Source organism: Rutilus rutilus (assembly GCF_951802725.1).
Source record: "Rutilus rutilus genome assembly, chromosome: 3".
In the NCBI taxonomy this organism is placed as follows: Eukaryota; Metazoa; Chordata; class Actinopteri; order Cypriniformes; family Leuciscidae; genus Rutilus; species Rutilus rutilus.
In genome coordinates this window covers 22,744,682-22,763,507 of record NC_140211.1, presented here as the reverse complement: position 1 = coordinate 22,763,507, position 18,826 = coordinate 22,744,682, and the positions used below count along the sequence as shown (strand labels likewise).

The following is an 18,826-nucleotide window of genomic DNA, read 5'->3' as shown; positions in this document are numbered from 1 at the left end:
AAGGGAATGAAGTGTTATGCAAAGGGTGTCTTCAGCAGGCATTGGGCAACAGCATGATGAAGATGCCTGATGCTGATAAAAACTCTTTAAAGACCTCCCACTCACCTTCAATCAATGCTGAAAAATGTCTCTCAGCTGCAACAGCTTGAAATCGCAAGCTGATAATCCATTAGCATACATTATTATTGTTTCATTGGTTTTGAATACCAATATGTTGCAATTGATGAATGATGGACAGTTGATGGACTCATTGTTGGTGCAAATTTCATCACTCAAATTTTTTACTTAAGTATTATTTATCATTGTTATTTTTTGTTTTAATTTATTATTATTATTATTAAATGGTATGCATTTGAGGCAGAACTATCTGTGTGTTTAAGGGGTGGACTTTTTAGCAAATCTGTTTTAGTACAGTCATTATTTTTTCAATTCCGTTAGGTGATGCTACTGGTGCAGAAATTACACATTTTTCCTTTTAAAGGCAGGTTTTGGACTGATTACGTATGGAAATGATTAAAGAAAGTTGGGTGTTGGCATTGTCTTTTCTGTTTGTGACATACTGTTGTGTTCTGCAGTCTGTCTGCTTTTAACATCTACCAGCTTAATAACCAGCTCGTTGATTTAAAAAGAACATACACATCTAGCCGTTTGAGGTGGGCTGTATTTAAAGACGTGGCCTTGAAGTATTTAACCTTAAGTTCAAACCCCAATTTCACGTTCCATTAGCTATAATCACTTTGTGCTTGAGCAAGGCACTTAATGGGATAGTTCACCCAAAATGTATAATCGTGTCAATATCTCCACATTCATTTTTTATTTGAAACTGTATGACTTCTTTTCAGTGAAACACAAAAGTATTTATTTAGCAAAATGTCCATTAGGTTCCAGAAATAAAATAAAAATAACCGGTACGACTTGCACCATGTTTTCATTATTCGAAGTCTTTTAAATCAATACAGTAGCTTTTTTTTGTGAGAGACAGGCCCTAAATTAAGTTATTCACGAAAAGGCTCACATTTTGCAGCTTATGTACTTCTGTGCATTGTATTTTAAATTGCTTTGGAAAGAAATCATGAAATGAATGATCATTAACATTTTTGTCAACAGGAACCTATAACTTACCAACATATTAGGGCAGCAGCAGTACAGGGCATATTTAATGTAGCGGTCTGTGACATTGTGTTAGTCTTACGTTGTACCACCACATGCTGGAAGGCCAGACGTGTTTCTCATGGCTGTACAGCGAGACATAATTGGCATTAGGCAGAGCCCGTCTGAGGCATTAGATATGTCTTCCTCTAATAGGGATGAAGGTCATTGGCAGCATAAATCTAGCGCATGAAAAGAGATGAAAACGGGCACGGGATGACTGCTGAAATAATTTCTGTTTCAGATACGTCTGTGTGATTGATGAGGTTGAAAGCAAACAATAAATCTTCTCTCAGGTGAAGAGAAGCAGCAAGGCAGCTGGCACACTTGTGTCCCTCCTTTAGATCACTCACAATCCATTTATGCTCTGAATGATCAGACATATTGGCATTCAAATCTATCACAGATAGAGAGAGGTGTGAATCAAGAGCAGACACTCTTGGCTTCATGATCTCTGTCAGCATCTGCATGTTAATTGGTTAATGGATCGATTGGTAATGATTATAGTCTGAAAGAGACACTATGTAATTGCTGTCTCATAGATCACTGATCACTTATATTGGTCCTCCTTACATACATGTTATGTAATCCTTATATACAATGTTACATTGACACCAAAGTCTAAGCGCAGCAGCACCACTGATGTTGGCTCACAAAGCTCTGACCTATCCTGGATGAAGATCAATTACATGATCACATGCGTTACGTGGAAGTGTGTTTTATTCTTAGTTATTCTTTAGACAAGAGAAAATTAGACTTAAAGTACTGGACATACTATCGTTCAAAAGTTTGGGGTCAGTAAGATTTTTTTTTGAGAGAAAGAGAGATTCTTTTTTCAACAAGGACACAGATATTGTAAGTGACAGTAAAGACATTTACATAGTTAAAAAATAACTATTTCAAATAAAAGCAGATTTTTGAACTTTCTATTCATCATAGAATCCTGATTTTTTTTCCCCCACAGTTTACACAAAAATATTGATCAGCACAACCATTATCAACATTGAAAATAAGAGCCCCAAATCAGCATATTAGAATGGATTCTTAATGATCATGTGACACTGAAGACTGCTGAAAATTCAGCTTTGCCATCAGTAATTGTTTAAAACAATTAAAATAGAATTGTAATAAAAAATGTAATAATATTTCACAGTATTTCTATTTTACTGCATTTTTGAAAAATATTAAAATATCATATTGACCCCAAACTTCTGAATGGTTTTTGTATATCAAATATTACATATTTTCTGATATGGGTAAATGTACTTTTACATAAACTGAGGTGAATGCAAACCACATACCAGGTTACATTAATGCATACTAAATGAAAACAGCTTAATTGTGTCTTCAAGTTTCTTATTCAGGTATTTGAAGTTGAGTCCAATGCCAAGAGAGAATGCTGAATTAACTGAAGCTTGATGATTTAATTGAAACATCATTTTAGGAATTAGTCAGAGAGTGACGTCCTTATTTGGACATGCAACTCTCAAGTGTTTATGTAAATTTCATGCACACATCTGTTTGTACATTTTAACGTTTTGTTGCTAGAGGGAGAGTGTACAATTAAATCTGTTAGACTTTATCCATTTTTACTATTCCCCTAATTTAAATCTATTAATAAACACTGCCTCAGAGCAACACCACTGACAAGCCTTTTTTCACATCATTCTGAACATTGCCCTTTTTAGTCACCATTCTGTTACAATAATGTGTTTGTTAACACTGCCAGAAGCATCAGCTAAAAATGGAGTTTAATAACCCTGTACGAGCTAAAACGTCCGTACACTGTCGCAAAATTGGTTGCTCGTCCACTGGGGGAATGCAATGCACTGTTTAGTTTTCTTGAAATGATGTTGCTGTTAATAGGGTATACTGGTAAAAAACCTTTAACAACAGCTATGTACAGTATATACTCACTTTGATTTGTGCTTTAGTGTGGAAGAGACACAAGAGATATAATTGTGTTTGTGGTCCTTAATCTCATTCAACTTTTTAATAATTTATTTCCATTGTCTGAGTTTCTTTCTTTCTTTTTTTTTTTTTTTTTTTTTTTTCTTCACACTTTAGTTTAGGGTCCAGTTCTTACTATTAACTATGACTTTTAACCTCAATAAATCCTAATTACTGCTTATTAATAGTTAGTAAGGTAGTTGTTAAGTTTAGGTATTGGGTAGGATTAGGGATGTAGAATATGGTCATGCAGAATAAAATGTGATGCTTTTTATGCATTATTATGTGCTGCTTTATAAGTACTAATAAACAGCCAATATCCTAGTAATATGCAACTAGTTAATAGCGAGAATTGAACCCTAAACTATAGTGTTACCCTACATTTTTTTGCTACATTTTTGTTCTTCCCATTTTTTGCCTGACATGACAAGTGTATGTGCGTTCCAGTATTATTTCTACCCTGGACGCTTAATATTCAAGGTCACACTTCACTGTGCAACTAAATTAGAGAAGGGTTTTTTAAAAGCTTAATACAAAGTATTGTGTCACATTACAGGTAGTACAGCGTATATTCAGTGTACAAGTTTATCTACATGTGTCGTATTTTAGCTCTCCAATTATTAATCCACTTCATCCGAGTTTATAGAATTAGAGATGTTTGTGATGGATGAATCAAGAAAACGATCTCTAATTGTAAATGATTTGCTGTCAAACTCAAGGCTGTCTGTAGACACAATGAAACTTCCTCTGATTAAAATTCAATAATCGCTCGACAGGGCATAGCACCTCACGTTGCCGTCTTCATTGTCTCACAGAGACCCCTGATGTAACCCTGATCGATTCTCATTCTTGTGTTCTTGATCAGAGGCATTCCGTACAGAGAGAGGCATTCTGTCTAGATGCCTTAGTCGTATGTGGTTGTGTTTGTGTTTTGAGGGGGGCGGAGGACGTCTTTGCTTTAATGATGTTCCATAGCCCCCGCCACAGTGAGCGGGATGCCGCTAATTCGCACTGACGGTCTGTCATAGAGTCAGATGACTCAAAGGCACATCAGGCACATGTGCCTCCATTGTGCACACCCCCACCCCCCAATAAATCAGAATGCCGAGGGTTTCAGTGCTACACTTTGTCACATACTTACTACATGCTCTGCCTGCTACAGGGACGGCAGCCAAGAGGGAAAGAGGGATAAGAAGAGAGAGAGAGTCAGAGAGAACGAAATAGAAAAACAACAGCAGCTATGTAGGCATTCAGGCAAGCCAAAGAGCGATGCATTGCTCATTGCTCAGGATAGATCTGCAGTAAATGATGTGAATTTCTGCTGTGGACATTTTGTTTTTGATTTGATGTGTATGATGGTCATATTATCAGGAATTGAGTTTTTTATATATATATATATATATATAATATACTGTATGTAGGCTTAGTAGTATAACACAAGCAAGATTGCTGTTGTTTCTGAGTATCATAATAGTTGTGTTGATATTGGCTGTGTTGACGTTCAGACCAACAGCACAGTTGCGAGTGTGATCTAGCTTTTGTAGGCTGCAGCAGTTCAATAACCCCCCACCACCCCCCCCCCACACACATTTTTTTTGAGTAACTTAATTTTATAGACAGAATATTATCAGTTACTTTGTATATTTTTGCTTTGCCCACAAAAGCCACAGTAAAATTAATCATGCAACAGTTTTGTGGCGTTTCTATGAATCATTCACATCTGAAATCGCAAACTCTTATGAGTAGGTTCTTATATGAAAAAGTACTTTGCGAGCGCTAAAAAAGTCAGGACGTAGTACATTCGCCATGTTGTCATTATCATTTGACCTACCAGCGTCAGTTACATCGCATTGCTGCCATACACAAATCCTTTTTTGTGGCCTCATGGGACAGTGAAGTGTCCATCGAAATGCACACTTCAGATTCTCTCTCTCTGAAAGTAGTAGGTCATTGGGGTACTTTTTGCCACATACAGTAACATACAGTTTTTTTCGCCTACAATATAGTAGAGAAAAATGCGATTTCAGATGCAGCCAGTCACTTGATTCATTCTTGAACGAATCAGTGATTTTGAACAGTTGGTCAATGAATGATTCTTCACTTGTCGCCACCTACTGGCATATTGATGAAATCTGCAGATAGAAAACATAAAGAAGAAATAAATAGGAAAAATCCCCATCACTAATACACAGGCTGAGTGTAACAAACAATGAAAAGTCACAGTTCTGTTGGACTGTATATCAACACTCTTGGAACGCTGCTAATTCTATCAAATTGGTGGACAACAAGTGTGTAAATAATTATTAAATAAATAATTATTTCATTTTGTATACAAAAAAGAAGAGTGACGTGTGTATATGAAATATCATTATTGTTGACTAATGACTAATTTTGATTATTATCCTGAAACTAAAAGTATGTGTTCTCTCTTCGTTGATCCCAGCTGTACTGTAAATCTGAGCAGTGCTGCTTCAACCTCGCCAGAGTTCATGGGATTTGTGGTTGTTGTTGGATCCCTGTTCACAACACACACAAAAAGTCTGTGCAGGAGAGCTAAAATTAGCTACGGAATGAAATGTCTCAGAAAAAGGAAAATTGGACTCAATTACTGGACAATTCCTTATTCAGTCATGTTTTGACCTCTCCTGTGCCAGGAAAATATGAACGTCGTTTAGTAGAGAGAGGAAAAAGAGGAGAGTATGCAAAGAGAGGGAGAGGGAGAGGGAGAATGTATTTGTTAGTCAGGGGCTCTGAGGGTACGCTTGTTTCCAGTGGCACAAATCAACTCAAAATATTACGCTTTGATTAGACCATATGCTTGGCTGTTTTTATATGGTTGACTTCTCAGCATAGAAATAGATCTCACACATTTGATGGCTTGCCAGCCCAACAGTGTGCCAGTGTTTATTTATTACTTTAATGTTTATTAAGAATTCAGATGTAAGAGGAGAATTAGAAAAAACAAACAGGCATTTCAAGTAGCTTAGACTTCCTAGTTGAAGTTTGCCATAATAAATAAAGCAATCATGCACAATTACAGCATTTACAGTATCTACTCAACTACACAACTACACAAAACTCTAATTATCTTCAGTTCTTTTATAGATTTTAATTCTATATAGATAATTAAAATGATTAAAATACATTGTGTAAAAATGTTTCAAAGATTTTTTTTTTCTGCTTACAAAAGCTGCATGTATTAAATACAGTGAAAACAGAAATATTAAGACATTTTATTACAATTTAAAATATTACAATTTAAATTTTAAAATGTAAGTGATGGCAAAGCTGAATTTTCAGCATCATTACTCCAGTCTTCAGGGTCACCTGATCCTTCAGAAATTATTCTAATATACTGATTTGGTGCTTAAGAAACATTTCTTATTATTATCAATGTTGAAGTTTAAAAGAACAGCATTTATTTGAAACAAAAAAATCTTTTGTTACATTATAATTATCTTTACACATAATTGGACAACAATTAGCTGTCATTCTGCCTAACATCTCCTTTATAGTGTTATAGATTTATAACATACTTTCATTTTCAGAAGTGTTTTTCCATTTATATGTGTTAATAATGTGCACAAGTTTGCTTTTGTGTCGAGCAGAATATGGTATTACCTAAGGCGAATATCCAACAGCATGTTTGTGTCCTTGAAGGGCACTGCTGGAAGGGGACACTACTGGGTTGTTCCAAAAATAAAATGCTGTTCTTTTGAACTTTCTGTTGATCAACGAATCCTGAAAAAAAAAAAAAATTAAGCAGTTTATTTTCAACTTTTTTCAACATTGATAGGAATAAACATGTTTTTTTGAGCACCAATTCAGCATATTGATTTCTGAAGGATCATGTGACTTCACTGAAGACTGGAGTAATGATGCTTAAAATTCGGCTTTGCCATCACAGGAATAAAATACTGGTACATTTTTAAATATATTAAAACAATAAAAAAAACCAGTAAATTTTAAATTGTAATATTTCACAATATTGCTTTTTTATGTATTCTTGAAAACATAAATGCAGTCTTGATGAGCATAACATACTTATTTCAAAAACATAAAAAAATTATAATAATTTGATCCAAACTTTTGATCCAGTTTGATATAAATGTATATATTTTGAGCCAAGTCAATATATCATTGTGCCACATATGAGACAATACTCCCTGAGAGTGCTCACTTCAAGTGCCCTTTGGATTGAGTTGAATTAATGAATTAATTCACCTTTAATCTCATTAGCTTGTTGTTATTGTTGTTGTTGAGCAATGGTAAAGAACTGTATGTTCTTTATAGGTGAAGGTTGTCTGGGTTAATGTGCCAGACAGGACAATTTTCTGTGTGTCACTTGACACTGCTCTAACTTGTCACTTGTAAATACTGACTCCGTAATGACGCTGAGGAAACTTTTACTTTAATTTGCTTCTCCGCCAGGTGAAGGACCTAGAATAAAATATGATAGTTGACCATTTAAATGGTAAAAGTCAGTAATCAAAATTTTTTGTTGTTTCCTTTCTGTTGCAGTGTTGTGAGTCTTGCCTATGAGAGACTTTTCCGTCAGCCTTTGGACTCCTACAGAGGGGAACAGCCATGACTGACAGTCACTGGACGGCAAGTGGACGGAACGGACCCGTTAACACAGGTGTCACTGAAGCCACTGCTGGACATCAGATAGACACTGGACATCAGACTCTGCAGCCTCTCCGCTGAGCATTAAGACAGGAAGTCCATCATCAAGCCAGGTGTCAAACTGTTTAAGATCCGCCCCAATAAATGCCTTAAAGACACAGTACACTACATCTACACTACATGTAGAGGAACCTGCAGCAGGAGACTTCTATATAAAAAAGCTTGACATGTTTTCATTTTTCTCTTTATGAGTGAATCAGTGTCTTGCAAGAACAGATGTGAATATTTTCTTATAATAGAGAAATATTTGTTTGGGTGTAATACTGCCACTTGTTTTTTTTTTTTTGTTTTTTTTTTGTGGTAGGCCTGGTGAAAGCTGTTAAATATAAGTGAAGGGAAAGTCTACTGTCTGTCTGTGGCAGCCTCTTCCATCTAGTTTTATCTCTTTTCATTTCCTAAACCAAAAGACTGCCAGCTGAAATGGAGAAATTCAGCGGCAGTGCTCAATGATGTCAGTCTGGACGGGTCACAAATTTACAGTATGAATGCAGGGTCAAATCACATTCCCCTCAGCACCAGACTCATTGCTTTTGCTCAAATTTTCAATGATCAAGACCAGTCTGCTTTTAGGTTAGAGTATCTGTGTCTGTGTCATCAAAACCCTAAATGTTTTTAAAGGGATAGTTGGCCCAAAGATCCTGAAATTGCTGTTGTGATTTACTTACCCATATCATGCTATTCCAAACCTGTATGACTTTATTTTTTCTGCAAAATACCTTAGTGTTTTTTATCCATACAATGCAAGTCAATAGCTACGTTTACATGCACCCAAATAATCTATTTGCAGAACATGATTTCACCAAGTACAACATGTTCCTGGATCAACATCTTTGTTGATCCTGGAACAACATTCCAATCAACAAATCAGATTTGAGGGATAAGTTCACAGTTTATTTCAAGCTTAGGCTTACAACCAGGGTGAGGTGCTTCTACATCAGTGTTATTCACCTGTCATTTCCCTATGATTTTAGGGATAACTTATGGGTAGGGGTTAGGTTTGAGGGTAAGGATATGGTTAGGATAACATTTTTTCCAGAATATGTTGATCCAGGAGCACGTCTAACTCGGAAAAATCAGGACATGCAGTCTATTTTTAGTCAGATTGAAGGCTCAGTCAGACTAAAACACGTACATGTAAACATCTCTGTTGATTTAAATTTCGATCAGATTGAATGGGATGGTGTAGACCTGAAGTAATTTGATTAACAGGAAAAAATGACACATGAAAACGCTTGAATCCAACTATTTTCTCAATCGGATTCATAAATACCTTGCACATATGCGCAGTGCTGTCATATGTGCTATTTGCGCTATAGATCTTACGAACGTGCGTATGTTTAATTCTCACGTCTTACGAACTGGTCAGTGGAGGAGACTATATTTACTAAACATTTGCTAAAAAAGCACTTGTGACATACATGTCAGCTTTCTTTTTTAGCTATATCATGAAGGCAAAAACTACCTTTATACTCACGTAGCTCCAGTGATGTTATCGCAGTGGCTTTTGCTACTTAAAGGGATAGTTCACCCAAAAATGAAAATTCTGTCATCAGTTACTCACCCTCAAGTTGTTCCAAACCTGTATGAATTTCTTTCTTCTGCTGAATACAAAAGAAGATATTTTGAAGAATGTCGGTAACCAAACAGTGGATAGTCTATGAAATACTATGAAGGTCTTTGGGGCCCATCCACTGTTTAGTTACCGACATTCTTCAAAATATCCTCTTTTGTATTCAGCAGAAGAAAGATATTCATACAGGTCTGGAACAACTTCAGGGTCTATCCCTTTATCCCCAAATATGTCAATCGGATTGCAATGTTTAAGGTTCATATAAACGAAACGTTCAGAATCTGAAATTTGAATGACGAAAATAAGTGCATGTAAACATACCTAATGTGGTCCACTGTTGTTTTGGACCCCAATAACTTTCATTGTATGAACAGAAACATTCTTTAAAATACCTTTTTTTGTGTTTTGCAGAAGAAAGAAAGTCATACAGGTTTGGAACGACATGAGGGTGAGTAAATCGTTTTTGGGTGAACTGTCCCTTTCACACCCAGTGGAGTAAAACAGTAATCAGTAATAGTTATCTGAATAATAGACCTATATGTTTGGTGGCCTTCATGGTCTCCAAGGTGCAGATAAATGATGAAGGTTGAATTGTGGGTGCCATCAGGTTTGGTGGACAGCTGGTTATTCATTTGAGATGGTGCATTACTGGACTGATGCCCAGAGCTCAGATGGTGAGCTGAGTCTGCATCCTCTTTAAATATCAGCGATGACCCACTACAGAGTTTGGTTAATAATTCTTGCCCATCCGTTTATCACAACAGGGATAACACTGCTCTGCTGTTGTGGACTGGGAATTTTGGTATTGCAGTTCAATTCGCCTCTTTGCAATACCCACTATAAATAGTGCCCTCAAACAGAAGACTGCAAATTACAGTGCCACACATCGACAGCAAGACAATAAAGCCACATATAAACAGATCTGCAAGTCATATTCCAGGTTAACTTACACTCCCTCTCTCTCTGTTGGGAGACACAGCAACAGAAAGAGACGATACTCTCTCTCTGAAATGACTGCCCCACAATCCTCCCTGTCTCTGTCTCTCTTTTCATCTCCCACTCCTTTTTTGTTCTTTGTCTTTTGCTCTCCTTTCCTGCCTATCTGACATGCAACCAAGCATGCAGACTTATGCACACAGTTGTCTTCTCTTTCTCTGTCCCTCTCTATCTTTGTCTGTCTGTCTTTCCTGTCGGAACTACTCTGAATAGGCGACGTGTCAATTTTAGGATAAAAGTGGTCTGATCTTATAGAATTACAACACAAACTATTTCTAGAAAGAACCAGCTGCTTCGTTGTCATGGAAATACATCCAAGTAATCTGTATGCAAAGTTATATGGAAGTGTACTATCTATTTTTTTAAATCTAGCCTTGAATATTATATAACCAAAGTCGAACCCTGAAAATCTATGTTCTATGTTTGGACCTCTTTTTATTTCTTGAAGAGATTTAGTCCTAGTACAAATAGATGCACATGAAACATGACGTATGTACATAAGCAGATGTCTATTTTATTGTGTCCTCAAGGTCACGTGTCAGATCTACTTTTTGACTGTTAGCCTTCTCGAGTCCCAGGCCCTATTTTTCTCGTTCTCTTAATTCTTAATGGTTTTGTGCACCTTGTGGAAGCAGATCCTGCTGGTTGCAGACTCTCTCTCCTCAGCTCTCTCTCTCTTTTTCGCGTGTGTGTTAGTTAGTTGACTGGACTCTCTAGCAGAGGACCACTTGCTGAGTGCTTTTCATAAACTGAAGCCGAGATCATCAGGTGGATCAGCGCCATGAAGCAACTAAACATGGAGCATTGCGTCACGTCACATGTTGTAGATCTGCATGTGACTTTAATATGTAAATATGTGTTAGTGCTATTATGATGTCACCACGACACGTGCTCGATGCAGTGGATCGGAATGGTTTTACACTTCAGAACAAACAAATTCCTTAACATCCGCACGGCTAAGATGCGCACGGCTCTTTCATTACACACTGAGTCAACAGCCAAGAATTACCAGCCAACCGTGAGACTATGTTACCATGGAGATGCTCTGCCAGTGCTGACTGGTCAGCTGGCTTTGGAGGAAAAGGAAGCTTTTCCCTGTGAAAGAAGCAGAATTATGAGTTAGACCATATCAGCACATCCTCTCATTGAGTTGATCGATTATTTTGTTCATATTCAACTTGCTGCGATTAAACGGTGGCTGATTTTCCGATTTACACAGGAATATGTCATGCAATGGAGAGATATCTAAAAGCTCAATTATTTGATCCACACACACACGATATTACCAGTATGAATTTAGTTTGACTATTAGGGTTGCACTGACAATAAAATTATACCAATAATTAGTTTTACGTCATGGCTGATAGATGATATTAAGATTCTATCCTATTTGGTTTGAATACATTTTGAAATAAAACTAAAATAAATAGTTTTTAGCTGGTACAAGTGAATTTAGGCTATACAACATTATAATGTAAAGGAGATGAGATTGCTCAAGATGACATTGAACAGTGTTATTGAATTAATAGTGTTTTAAAGTTAAATGATCTAAATGTAATGGCGGAAATGAGCATGCACAAAATTATATTCAGTATCGACTGACATCTACAACATATATAAAGTAAACAATCTCTAATATTGACTATCACTATTTGATTTCCAGCTACTGTGTGAGAGATACTGAGTCAAAATGAAGAGAATCTTTAGAAAATATAGCAATCATAGAAAGAGAACTTTAGTACACCAATGTGATATTTGATGTAACGTATGAACAATAAAAAAATCTGTTGTGGCTTTCATTACAGCATGAAATATATTGTACTTTGTGTACAAGTGACTGTCTGCTCATTGTTAATGGACTTCAGTGAGCTTAGATAAATATTTCAGAATCATGATTAAGCATTTTTTCACTTTTGTAAAGTGTCGTAATGGACAGAGTTACCAGTGTAACGCTTGGCTGCTCACACAGTAATGAAACCGCAGGAGAACACTGCTGACTGAAAAAGATCTCTTTCAATTACCAGATCAACTTACTTCTGGTGTCCATCATATAGCACTGTATACAGCTAAGTCACTAACCAAACACAGGCAATCGCACGCCAGAAATATGAATCTAATATCGGATCATTTTGGTAATCACAGGTGTATTTCCGCTCTGATGAGAGGTGTGTTGGGTCAGCTTTTGTGCCCCCTAACAAGCACGCAGAGGGAGATGCGCTCGGTGAATCTGTGTTCGTTCGATGAACAATCCGGACGGCAGGAAAGTGTATAGAATCCCCCCCCACCCCCCCCCCCCCCCCCGCTCAAAGAAGTAAATAAATAATCAGATGTTCCTCTATTCATGTGAGTTTTGGATGGGCTTGCCATTTCTTTCTGCATGATGCTTTGGGTTTAAAAACTTGCATCCTGATTGACGATGTATTTGTGTTATTTATTTATTACTTTTTTATTCTTTTCTTTTTTGTATATCGGAGACCCTGTATCATTTCTTTCTTTCTTTCTGTTCCTTTTTTTGTGGGGGTTAATTCATCAATCTTCTGGATTTTTTCTACATGCATATCATTTTGTAGGCAGCAATATGAGATGTGATGGAAATGAAATTATGTGCAATGTTGAAAATTAAAAAAACAAAACATAATATATTAAATAAAAACGAAGAAGGTCATTTTTTATCTCTCTTCTGTGTGTGCATTTTTGAACGAATCTTCATTATATTAGCACTCATCCTGCTCCACTTCTGAGATTGTGTGTGTATGTGACAGTCGATATAGTCGACAGTCTTACAAGTCTCGCCATGTGTTCGTGCCGTCTCCAACTAAGGCCTGTGACCGAGGACAAAGAGTTTTGCCATTAAGGGACATTTTCTGATGCAAGGGCCCATGGACTTGTTTTTGACACCTGATCCTCCAGTCATTCATGTACGGCAGCGTTTAAATATTTAACATGGAAGCTGCATGGAGTAATTACTTGACTCTTGGATTTGCTCCAGACGCAGTAGCTGAACTCCCACTGAAGACAATGTGCCTGAGCTCACACCCTGCAAGCAAAATAGCACTGCGCCGCGCTCCATCTAGGGTCACACGCATACGCTCAAATGCAGCGATGTAAACACAATAACACTTGAATGTTGATGTGGTCCTTCCCCTTTTACGCGCATTCACTTGTCCACACCAGTGCACCAAAAATAAATGAGGTGTTAATTAGTCCCAGTCTTATCTCCTGCCATTGTCTGACTTCAGGGAAAAGTCACCAGTGGCTAGAAGACGAGAGTCAACAGGTAATAGGGTACAGGTGACCTTTCTACTTTAATTATAGATTGTCCCATTCTCTGTGGGCTTCTTTATTTACTGTAAACTGCAGAAGCTGACATGGAAAGAGACAGATTTGTCTTTGTGTGTTTGCATTCCGCCTTGAAGGTCAGTGCCTGTGGACTCTGGGTTACGGACGCAGGGTGTAAATCAGCGCTGGGGTACTGATATTTATAGACTAGCGCCCATCAATGTTGTCTGTAAAACGGGGGTGAACTTGCCAGAGGACCCGGAACAATCTGTGAAGTCTACCCGTCTTTGCTTCCACTCCAGCTTGCTTCGTCACACTTACGTAACATTTCTGACGTGGAATGTCAGCTGTCACATTCGCATTAGCTGTGTCCGAACATGTTTGTTACCATTGGCTGGAACAGTCAGGGTGCATACGCTCATTTATGTAGACTGGCTCGCCAATGTGCTAGTCGTGTTTGGTCTGAGGAGCACGAAACTATATGCATCACCCTCATGCAAGGTCATTGAATGAAACAGGCCACGAGTAGTATTATATTTAGTTTGGAGTCAGTCTTGCTGGCTTTGAGTTGGAGCTTGTGGCTGTCTTCCAGGAATTGGCCACATCACTCAAAGGTGTAACATTAAACCTGACACAGAACAATAGCCAAGCACATGGTGGGCATTCTGTAGCATTCACACTACCAGGAAACGTGGCAGTAAGTGGCTAGCCTTATCCCTAATGCTGCTGGAAACATAATGCCCGGCCTGTTACTGTCCCTAGAAATTCGACACCATTTAACGCTCCAACAGTTTCCTTTAACCTCTCTCTGCGCCGTTCCTCTCTTTTCACTCTAATCTCCCCCATTCTTAGGTTCCCCCAACTCATCCACAGATAAAAAGTCCAATCTCTCTCCTGCTATGCTATTGTGCCCTTTTGCTCATCACGAATCTGTACCCTAATTACCAGCTCTTTTCCCAGGGCCTCTCCAGACGGCGTTTGATTTTCAAGCAATTAAAGCAATCAAGTGATAATCAAAATTTTGATTTGCCCAAAAATGATCGTCGGTCATGGCCCGTGAAAGATTTAGCCAAATTATTTCCCCCCTTTGAACAGCAATTGAGGAAGAGATCAATTGTGGTTTAACATCATTTATGAGATACAGTATGTGCTTAATAAATGGCATCCTCGCCATTATATGCATATCTTTTAATTGATAAGCTTTGAATGTTTGCCTTTTGACAACACTAACTACCATCTATCTTTTTGACAGGTTGAGTTCAAAGGTCATGGCTTTATGGTTGCCTTTGTCAAAGTTAAGGTCATAGTTCTAAGTTTAAAAACATGCGTCGACATCAGGGTTGTGAGCCATTAAGAACTGTAATTTTAACTATAAAGGTTTATCAAGGTCATGTTTGAACGTTAACATGACAGAGTTTTTATCGTTTTCTTTTTAAGCCTTACAATTCAGTAAATGTATTTTCCTGACATCCCAATTCAACTTCCTGTTGGGTGTGGCCAATTCAATTGAATTCTAACTCATGAATTTGAAGGAAGCCAATTCTTTCAACCCTGGTTGACTTATGTTGATCTATGATAGTAGACGAGTTACTTCACAATAAGGCGTACAAAGAGCTGTCAACATCACTTCACTCTTAAATGTGTTGTAATATGTGCAGAGAGAAAATCTGCTGTCTTGGCAACAGAAGCCTCTTTTGAAATGGGTCCCTTCGGCAGCTATGAATATATGTTAGACCAGTCTGGTAGCTCTGCAGGACTATGTGAAACAAAGAGAGGGCGATAAGAGAGGGAGAGGTGCTGAGAGTGAAAAAAAAAGACTCAAATAAATGAGTTGAACAATGGATGACAGAGCAGAATAACAGTCGAGGGACAGTTCCACGGGAATGAGAGGAAGAGATAAAATTGTGAAAGAGTGCAGAAGAAAAAAAAAATGTATGAACAAGAATAGGAGCATGGCAGAGTGAATGGAAGTAATGCTCTGGCAGAGAGACAGAAGACTGTTGATGCAGAAACGATTGAACTGTAAGAGAACAGCACACATAAGACTGCATGTACTCAGCCAACCATAACTCACACACACACACACACACACACACACACACCGCCATGGGCACACGGCACATCCTCAGCCGCTCTGTGCAATTACTGACATCATTCTCAGCTCTGATAACTCTATACATGGGACTCATCTTAAGCCACCCATAATACCAAACCAGCCTCCGAGAGATAGGCAAATGAGGACCAGAGAGCGTGATTCTATATGACACTCGTGCCTTCGCGGTCAGCGTGAGGCCTTGAAGAAGCTAGTGGGCTGTAGCTTGGAGCTAAGGCTTAGTGACATGGGTAGCAGTGCGGGGAGGAGGGTTTTTGGGGGAGAACTGGAGGTTGGAGCACAAGAGCATGGCACAGACAGTTTGTGACATGGGAGGCGGGCGCTGTCTTCGATGCACTGGCGGTGAAATGCACCCGCATGAGGTGTGAAGGGAAATTTCTATTTGTTGTCATGGAAACTGCCAGTGTGAATTGTCTGGAGCAAAAATACAAGTGGAGGAGAGGGGAGAAGAGAAAGAGAAAGAGAAAGAGAAAGAGGAGGAGAGGAGAGTTGAGAAATGAAGAGAAGAGAAAGAGAAGAGAAGAGAAGAGAAGAGAAGAGAAGAGAAGAGAAGAGAAGAGAAGAGAAGAGAAGAGAAGAGAAGAGAAGTCACGTGGTAGATCTATTCAGGGGAGACCCCTTTTTTTAGAAATGCACCTTAGGGCTGAGGTGCACTCTTTTACTATCTAATGTAAACTGTTTATTGCTTCCTCTTTTGCTCATAGCTAAAGCTTTCCAACATGCCTACAAACATGACTAACTGGATTTGTCGAGTTTATGAAGTTGATATGATGTATTAGCCAAGTCTAGCTGCAGATATTCATATACGCTGTATACTCTGAGTTGTTCTTCTCACAGCGGAATAGGTGTCGGGTTACATTTGTTCCGATTGTGAGCGACTGAATGGTACATTCAAGCCTCTGAATGGTACGCGAACACAGTCGTGCAGAAGCATTCTGCTTAAGCGGCTCTATCTCGGAGGATTTAGACTCAGGGGGAGGGACGTATATTTCCTATGAGCATTCAACACAGTGATATATAAGGGTGTCAGGCCCTGTCAATCACATACATTGGATATTTCCATTTGCCCGCTCAACCTTTCGGAGCACACAATGCGGCTGGTCCTTTTGGAAAGGCCTCTGACTGACGCACAAATGCATCACGGACACATATACACTCAAACACTTTCAAAGGCTTCTGCCACTCATCGGGGGCCTGGGCTGAACCTGAGCAGCAGGAGTCAGTCTGATATTTTCAGCTGTGACACCCATGACCTGCCAGTGCCCTCATCATCCTAGGTGGCCATGCGTGTCTGTATGCATGTGTGTGCGTGAGACAAGAGATTAGAGTTTCAAATTAAGTTTCAGACCAAATGAGAATGAAAGCCTCTCTGCACAGCTGTGTAGAGACTATTGAGAAATGACCTCCAAACAATGTCACAGAATTCCCAAATCATGTTGGCTGTTGGTTATAAAAGCACCAATTTTCTGGGATCATATCAATCAGCAGATGTCAAACCTTTCCCCTAAATATCTATTATATAAAAAATGTTACATCATCCAAACACAATATAATTTTAACTGATACATTAATGAAAAAGTAATAAATTAAATCACATTTTTAACTTTTTAAAACTAAAAAAATTGGTGAAGTTCTATTGAAAATAATTTATATTAAAGTATAAAGAGAATGTTAATTTATACAGTTTAAGGATACATTGTAGATTTCAAAGCAACAAGTTGTTTAATGGGAACATTAATAATCAAAGTTCAAGATAAATAGCTCAAAAACATGCTACAACTATTGACAGTCTCGCACCTCAAATGCACCGTGAGTCACTTTGGATGAAAAAAAAATAATTGCTCATTTAAAACAGACATCAAATTTGAGTTTACAACAATGCTAGGTTGAGCAGAGGTCATGTGATCACTTCCATGCACATCCTCACATGTACACTTACAAGATTAACAATGGGTAGACGTTTATGAGAGCTGCAGCATAAACATTTGGTGCTGAAGGGGGTTAGCTTTGGACTCAGATTTCAACGAGGAATGTTCTGAGGAGGTTGAGATAATGCATGGGGGTGACGTGGAGAAAACGGGACGTTTTGATCCTACAGTGAGTCACTAGCTGATTTCAATGAGGACAGAAGAGTGTGTGGTAATTTGGGATGAAATAGCAATGGAGCGACAGAGACTGCATGCAGAGAACATCTCTTGGAAAGGCTGCAAATGCAACTGACATGAGGGTTTTATGCAAGCATGCGGTTTGATTGGCAGGACAGTTTAAGGATAATATGAATAAGTGTCATACTTTCCTATTGAAGTTATGCCATGTTGAGATGTGCCCCCTGTGTTGAGACATGCTGTGGTGCACATTTTTAGAATTCCTGTTTAGCATTACTGGTGCATATAACTGCAGCATTCTGTGATGAAGTGTGTTTTATAACTCGGGTTCCCAAACTATTTTATACTAGGACCCAGCAAGAGAGGTAATAAATCTCAAGACACAACAAAAAAACTTTTTTAGAGTAAAATAAGAATAGATGCATTGGTTCCAACACAGTCTCACACAAAAACATAACTTTTACAAGGTGAAATATGTACAAAAATGTATGATTTAAAAAAAAAAAGTAATCATGAAGGTCCACCCCAAACCCACCCATAGCCATAAATGTACAAATTCATACAAATTAGCCACCAATTTGCCAAAACATACAATAGTTACAAATTGCCATGTGATTGTTGATTTGTTCTATTTTGATTTTCTTGTAATTCTCTTTTTTATATTTCTTGTCACAGTATTCAATTAGGCATGCCTACTTTTCACTTGCATGACTCAAAGGGTTATGGCAAAAAAAGAATTTATATATAGCTTTCTTGGTTGCACAGTAAATAATAGCCGCCTAATGGATTTATTGAACTAATGATGCTTTGACATGGAACTTGCAGTTCAGTAAGTGAGTCAAATGTTGATTCATAGCTGCTCCCACTGATTCCACGAGTTCATTCACTGAAGGATTCGTCAGACTGAATCAAACCGGTACTTCCTGAATTTGTGAGTCTTTTTCGTTTCGTAAGAGCCATTTGTTTGTAAATCCAATT

The 18,826-nt window shown here is 38.1% G+C and overlaps 1 protein-coding gene across 1 annotated transcript in view; it reads left to right on the top strand.

The window, feature by feature from the left end:
• kcna4 (potassium voltage-gated channel, shaker-related subfamily, member 4) overlaps nucleotides 1-18,826 on the top strand; it is a 108,826-nt gene that overhangs the window by 16,992 nt on the left and 73,008 nt on the right. Inside the window, exons 2-3 of the mRNA XM_084404606.1 lie at nucleotides 7,621-7,838; nucleotides 9,767-9,803. The gene's annotated coding sequence lies outside the window, so the exon portion shown is untranslated. The remainder of the gene's footprint in view (nucleotides 1-7,620; nucleotides 7,839-9,766; nucleotides 9,804-18,826) is intronic.